Source organism: Papaver somniferum, chromosome 6 (genome assembly GCF_003573695.1).
Source record: "Papaver somniferum cultivar HN1 chromosome 6, ASM357369v1, whole genome shotgun sequence".
In the NCBI taxonomy this organism is placed as follows: domain Eukaryota; kingdom Viridiplantae; phylum Streptophyta; class Magnoliopsida; order Ranunculales; family Papaveraceae; genus Papaver; species Papaver somniferum.
In genome coordinates this window covers 160,010,341-160,017,844 of record NC_039363.1, presented here as the reverse complement: position 1 = coordinate 160,017,844, position 7,504 = coordinate 160,010,341, and the positions used below count along the sequence as shown (strand labels likewise).

Sequence of the window (7,504 nt, the reverse complement as noted above, 5' to 3'; positions counted from 1 at the left end):
CGAATGATCAATATGAAACATTCCGAGTCTACATCAAATGACTGTCTCACACAAATCATGTAAGATGTTACAAGATGATTTTCACATGATCATCTTTTGACTTTCGTCAAGATTAAAATATGAACTTGGTTAAAGCGAAATCTTACCAACACACATTTCGAGAAATAGATAAGCGAGATAAACTCGGCTCGAAATACCAAATGTGTATAATTGAAGTCTATATAGCAATACGACTTTTTGTCTCAAATAGGAGATAGATTAGATAGACTTTTGAGTGATAGATGAGTTCAAGTCTCCACATATCTTTTGTTGATGAAGTTCCAAAAGTTCCCTTGAGTAGTTCTTCGTCTTCATTCGATGAACGTCGTGAAGTCTAAAGCTTAACTACACTTACTATCCTAATCCAAGACTTAGCTACAAGTAAACTAAAAATCAATACTTATAGTTTTTGTAACTAAACTTGAGATAGTAACGCTTGCGAGTTCGACCGAGCAGTGCTCTAACACATCATAGTCGTTAGATCTGACTATATTAACTTTCTAATAATTATTTCACAATTTATTCGCTGAGCACCCATATATTTTCTCTTTATTTTTAATTGAGCCCTTCTTCCATTTAAGAGTTCAGACTTTTGTCTAGTCCTATCATAGAATATTATTGATTGTTCTCAAAAAAAAAATTTTCCTTTGTTTTTTTTTTTTTTGGTTTTGAAAAATACGCAGGGTTTAAGGGAACCCAAAACCTTATAACCTACACAAATAAACAAAAAACAAAATAAAAAAATAAACTACTGCCGGTAGAACACCTGACGGCTACTGTGACAATCCAAACCTTTTCTCGGGTTTAACTGAACCCATTAAACAAATGACTCACCTAGAATGGGTAAGACTCTTATCCTCGAGTATTCTTAACACTTTTTGGTCGCCCGAACAATGAATAGTAATGCCTAAATAGTATGAGTCTGCCCAAAATCAAAGCATGTATTCTTGGAGGGCGACTGGTATCATAAACTAGGGTGCTTAAATAGCTATGCATGCAGCATGACACATCGCGTTTTTAGGGAAATAAAAATAAAACTCCGTCTTTCTTCACGAGGATTCTAGGGGGCAGGAACCATTTTTCTTTCATATCTTTACGAGTGTGTTGTTGTGGTTTCATCTCCATCTCTTAACTGTCACTAAAGAAATTTTGAATTAGGAAGACCAACCCATCGATTTGTTCACTTTCTATCTTCTCTCTTTCAAATAGTTTCTGAACGTGAAGAAGATGGTCGTTGTTAATTTAGGAGTCGTGAAGTTGGGTACTTCTGAAATTCGTATCAAATGAAATCACTTGAGATTTGGGGGTCTTTGCTATAAATCTATTCCATCAGCAAATCCATGGGATGGGTTGGTAGAAATCAGGGTGAGTTTCTGATTCATGAAATCCATTCACATGAAAACTTTGGTTTGAGATATTTGAGAATCTAGGGTTCATGTTGTGAAGTTGGAGATTTTTATTATAACCCATATTATTGAAAATAGATTAGTTGGGTATCAAATTATCATCATGAATTGCTCAAAAATTTATTTGATTGTTATAATTGTTGTAATTTCTCATGATCAATTCGTTCTTGGATTTCTTGTATATATAAAACCCTAAAATTACGTTTTACTATGGTATTGATATCTTTCATTCCAGCCGTTGGAATGTTGTGAATTTGTAGTATGTTGTCCTTCATTAATCCATGAAGTTACGGTAAAATTTTTAGGAAGATCAGGCAAGATAAGTAAGTAAATCGCTAAACTTATCATGACTGCCTTCTGCAAGTTTAAAATCCTGAACGGCCTACTTGGAATGGGTGTGTCTCATTATTCGTATATCGGATTAAGCTGAATTTTTAATATGTTGTTTATATATACGTAAGTAACCTACTGTGAAATTTTCATAAATTTCTGATCACTTTAGATGTTCCAAAGTATGAGGTTAACATGTCTGATTTCTGTAGGACAGTAATGCAAGTAGTAAATTTGTGATACATATATATTCTTATTGAACCGTCAGAATGCTGTGATTTTTGAGTAGGTTGTGTTATTATGAGTCATAACACTACTGCAAGAATGTGGAGATGATCGGGTAGTATGTACTATTTCAAAGATTAGAAAACCATGACTGCACTATGCGAAATAGAAATCTCGCGCAACATAGTTTGTCTTGCATTATCTCATTAATTAGTCATCGTGTTGAGCTAGAAATTTCATACGTTATCATATATTATATTTCTGAGTCACAGTAGATGTCCAGTGCTTATTCATAGCTTTGATTGGAATAGACTCTTGATATTTGTCTTATGCGGAACCCCCATTATGTCAATGAAAATAATTTGGACTTAGTAGCTCAAACAGATCGAAGGAATCTGTTGCATTTGATTTCTGTAGAATCGGTAGACTGTACTCTGAGTATGTTTGAGTTTCCATGTATTATTTAAAGAGATCAAACTACGTACTTGATGCGAAAGACTATGGCTCTCAGCGGAGAGGCTACCTAAAACATTTCCTGAATTTAATTTGTGTTATATCTTGCCGGCAATTATGGCGTTGCTGTTCTAGTGATGGGGTCATCATGTAAATGATTGTATAATGATTAGTTAACTTGGAAGCGTAATTTATGTTTTGTTTATCAACAAAAGTCATTTATGTACTTGTCAATTTAGTGGACTGCTGTGACGTCCTTGATAGAAATGAACTCACAACGTTTGTAGCTAGGATCCGGTGATTAGACTAATTAATAGCTAGACGTTATTGTTGGACTGGCTTGGGTTGTTCTAGTATATCTTGGTGATTTATTTTTTAGTAGTCTGGTTGAGATAGAGATTAGAGAGGATGCATTTTATATGTATACAATGACGTAGAATGATCTGTATTGATTAGATAGGATAAACTAATTTGGTCAATTCGAAGTTCAATTTATCACAAGGAAATGTGATTCCACTATGAAATAAATGTGATAATGTCGTTATTTTCTTGGTATCCTTATGATGGATAAATTACAGTGAATGTCTTTGACTGCTTAAATATTTTGCGTATAAAGCTATAAAAATTACTATGCGGAGTACAAACACATTTTCTAGATTCGTCGCATTCCCGTCTTGCATTAGCTATCGACCTGATGCCTGGCTTGGTAGCATAATTTAGCAGTGTGCTTATTTTCAGGTCACTTGGATTTGGTATGGGATAGTTGGAGATCTTTTGCTTCATATTCATTAGTGATACTGGTGGTACCTTGACAAAGTGCAAGACTACGGGAATCTAGTTAAGTAGGTAGTTCTGTGGATTATGATTTCCACGGACCATGCGAGTTTGATTTTGTTTATTTAATCATGTGTTTTAGACTACTTGACTGTGATCAATCACCACTCATTGTGACTTACTTCCTATGGGTTGTGGATTACTTGGACTTATCTATTATGAGCTTCTGTAAAATTAAATGCAACAACTATCTACGACATGCTATATATTTCAGTATTACACATTTTGAAGTGGATTGTGTGGTTTGCTATTAATTTTCTTATAAAGAGTTGTATTGTATGAGTAGGGAAAACTTCCAAATCTCAATATGGTGACGGGGGTAGCCAAACGGGAATATCAGTTGCAGTGGTCAATGGTTGTATGTTTTATCAGTTTGTATCTTGATATTAGTTACTAATAAACCTATTTTAGGGACTCCCAAATCAAGCCACAAGCTCCCTGATGTGTTTTTAGACAATATCCAAGTTATGTATGAAAGTCGTGTAGGCATATTTGTCGTGTATACATATTTGGTTAGAATTACTCATCTGTGAGCAAGTAGTCTAAAATTCCCATTTGACTTGTTAAACTGGTATGGATTATTTTATCATTTTTTTCACCTGCTATTTATTGAGAGTTCTTTCGTACATAATAAGATAGATGAATAGCCCTCGGTGTCTTGGCTTACTCCGAGTAGTACTTTGCTCGTAATTCATTGTGTATACTGCAAGTGGAATCAGTTTACTTGATATTCCAGTGAGAGATAGTTGCTACCATTATCGGCAGTTCATACTATCTAAATAAATTGACGAACTATGGTCGTGCTTGATTCCTTCGAGCAACGGAGAGGGTACGTAGGCAGCCGCTATGCGGTTCAGCACAAATCCACAAAGTTGTTCATATCATCTGAAAAGGGTTGGTTGCTGCTTCGCAGTTCACACCACCTATTCGGAGATGATTGCAACTTTGGCATAATATATCGATGGTAAGAGGTAGTTGCAGTATTAGCTGCTCATACTACCTAGTGAGAGATGATTGTTATCAGCTCTCATGATAGGCAACGGGCCGTGTAAATTATTAGAGTTGGAAACTGGCCATCTCCCATTTTTGGCAATTGGCCAGATAACATGTTGGAATTGGCAACTGGCCGTCTGTTTATTTTGGCAATTGGCCGTCTGTTTGTTTTGGCAATTGGCCATCTGATTATTTTGGCAACTGGCCGTCTGTTAATTTTGGCAATTGGTCGTCTGTTTGTTTTGGCAACTGGCCATCTGTTTGGAAATTGGAACTCTTGTGGAAATTTATGAGTATTATGGTATGGGACATATGCTCATAGAATTCTAACCTTGAGACCAATGAGATTTCTGTTCAGCAGGATCCCAAGCTTGTTGTTCAGTTAGAATTAATTGGTACCCACTGAGACAGGGATTTTATTAATGAACATTTTTTTTTTCTTGAGTGGCGTTTCAAGGAGTCAGAGCTTACCTAGTGGGATGAAATCCGGTTCGTTGGAAGTCCATATTTTCCGATCCGTCACAGTTGGTATCAGAGCAGTTCCGGTTCAAACGGTACTGTGCGTTTGGAACTCACCCGTGTTCAGTTCGCGCGGTAGCTGCAGGTAATTCTCTTCACTTGTGGTTTCATTTTGAACTTCGGGACGAAGTTATTTTAAGGGGTTAATGGTGTGACATTCCAAACCTTTTCTCGCGTTTAATGAACCCATTAAACAAATGACTCACCTAGAATGGTTAAGTGTCTTATCCTCAAGTATTCTTAACACTTTTTGGTCGCCTGAACAATGAATAGTAATGCCTAAATAGTATGAGTCTGCCCAAAATCAAAACATGTATCCTTGGAGGGCGACTGGTATCATAAACTAGGGTGCTTAAATAGATGCATGCAGCATGACACGTCGAGTTTTTAGGGAAATAAAAATAAAACTCCGTCTTTCTTCACGAGGATTCTAGGGGGCAGGAACCATTTTTCTTTCATATTTTTACTTGAGTGTGTTTTGTGGTTTCATCTCCATCTTAAACTGTCACTACAGAAATTTTGAATTAGGAAGACCAACCCATCGATTTGTTCACTTTCTATCTTCTCTCTTTCAAATAGTTTCTGAACGTGAAGAAGATGGTCGTTGTTAATTTAGGAGTCGTGAAGTTGGGTACTTCTGAAATTCATTTCAAATGAAATCACTGGAGATTTGGGGTCTTTGCTATAAATCTATTCCATCAGCAAATCCATGGGATGGGGGTAGAAATCAGGGTGAGTTTCTGATTCATGAAATCCATTCACATGAAAACTTTGGTTTGAGATATTTGAGAATCTAGGGTTCATGTTGTGAAGTTGGAGATTTTTATTATAACCCATATTATTGAAAATAGATTAGTTGGGTATCAAATTATCATCATGAATTGCTCAAAAATTTATTTGATTGTTATAATTGTTGTAATTTCTCATGATCAATTCGTTCTTGGATTTCTTGTATATATAAAACCCTAAAATTACGTTTTACTATGGTATTGATATCTTTCATTCCAGCCGTTGGAATGTTGTGAATTTGTAGTATATTGTCCTTCATTAATCCATGAAGTTACGGTAAAATTTTTAGGAAGATCAGGCAAGATAAGTACCAAAATCGCTAAACTTATCATGACTGCCTTCTGCAAGTTTAAAATCCTGAACAGCCTACTTGGAATGGGTGTGTCTCATTATTCGTATATCGGATTAAGCTGAATTTTTAATATGTTGTTTATATATACGTAAGTAACCTACTGTGAAATTTTCATAAATTTCTGATCACTTTAGATGTTCCAAAGTATGAGGTTAACATGTCTGATTTCTGTAGGACGGTAATGCAAGTAGTAAATTTGTGATACATATATATTCTTATTGAACCGTCAGAATGCTGTGATTTTTGAGTAGGTTGTGTTATTATGAGTCATAACACTACTGCAAGAATGTGGAGATGATCGGGTAGTATGTACTATTTCAAAGATTAGAAAACCATGACTGCACTCTGCGAAATAGAAATCTCGTGCAACATAGTTTGTCTTGCATTATCTCATTAATTAGTCATCGCGTTGAGCTAGAAATTTTATGCGTTATCATATATTATATTTCTGAGTCACAGTAGATGTCCAGTGCTTATTCATAGCTTTGATTGGAATAGACTCTTGATATTTGTCTTATGCGGAACCCCCATTATGTCAATGAAAATAATTTGGACTTAGTAGCTCAAACAGATCGAAGGAATCTGTTGCATTTGATTTCTGTAGAATCGGTAGACTGTACTCTGTGTATGTTTGAGTTTCCATGTATGATTTAAAGAGATCAAACTAGGTACTTGATGCGAAAGACTATGGCTCTCAGCGGAGAGGCTACCTAAAACATTTCCTGAATTTAATTTGTGTTATATCTTGCCGGCAATTGCAGCGTTGCTGTTCTAGTGATGGGGTCATCATGTAAATGATTGTATAATGATTAGTTAACTTGGAAGCGTAATTTATGTTTTGTTTATCAACAAAAGTCATTTATGTACTTGTCAATTTAGTGGACTGCTGTGACGTCCTTGATAGAAATGAACTCACAACGTTTGTAGCTAGGATCCGGTGATTAGACTAATTAATAGCTAGACGTTATTGTTGGACTGGCTTGGGTTGTTCTAGTATATCTTGGTGATTTATTTTTTAGTAGTCTGGTTGAGATAGAGATTAGAGAGGATGCATTTTATATGTATACAATGACGTAGAATGATCTGTATTGATTAGATAGGATAAACTAATTTGGTCAATTCGAAGTTCAATTTATCACAAGGAAATGTGATTCCACTATGAAATAAATGTGATAATGTCGTTATTTTCTTGGTATCCTTATGATGGATAAATTACAGTGAATGTCTTTGACTGCTTAAATATTTTGCGTATAAAGCTATAAAAATTACTATGCGGAGTACAAACACATTTTCTAGATTCGTCGCATTCCCGTCTTGCATTAGCTATCGACCTGATGCCTGGCTTGGTAGCATAATTTAGCAGTGTGCTTATTTTCAGGTCACTTGGATTTGGTATGGGATAGTTGGAGATCTTTTGCTTCATATTCATTAGTGATACTGGTGGTACCTTGACAAAGTGCAAGACTACGGGAATCTAGTTAAGTAGGTAGTTCTGTGGATTATGATTTCCACGGACCATGCGAGTTTGATTTTGTTTATTTAATCATGTGTTTTAGACTACTTG

General features: G+C 35.5%; 1 long non-coding RNA gene across 2 annotated transcripts; it reads left to right on the top strand.

The window, feature by feature from the left end:
- Window positions 1-1,113: 1,113 nt before the first annotated feature.
- Window positions 1,114-5,488, top strand: LOC113286345. 2 transcript variants are annotated; one of them, XR_003329241.1, is made up of 3 exons: window positions 1,114-1,404; window positions 4,738-4,884; window positions 5,379-5,488. It is a non-coding gene; the product is annotated as an uncharacterized LOC113286345 (long non-coding RNA). The 2 variants fall into 2 exon arrangements; XR_003329242.1 differs by having other exon boundaries at window positions 4,726-4,884.
- Window positions 5,489-7,504: the final 2,016 nt, after the last annotated feature.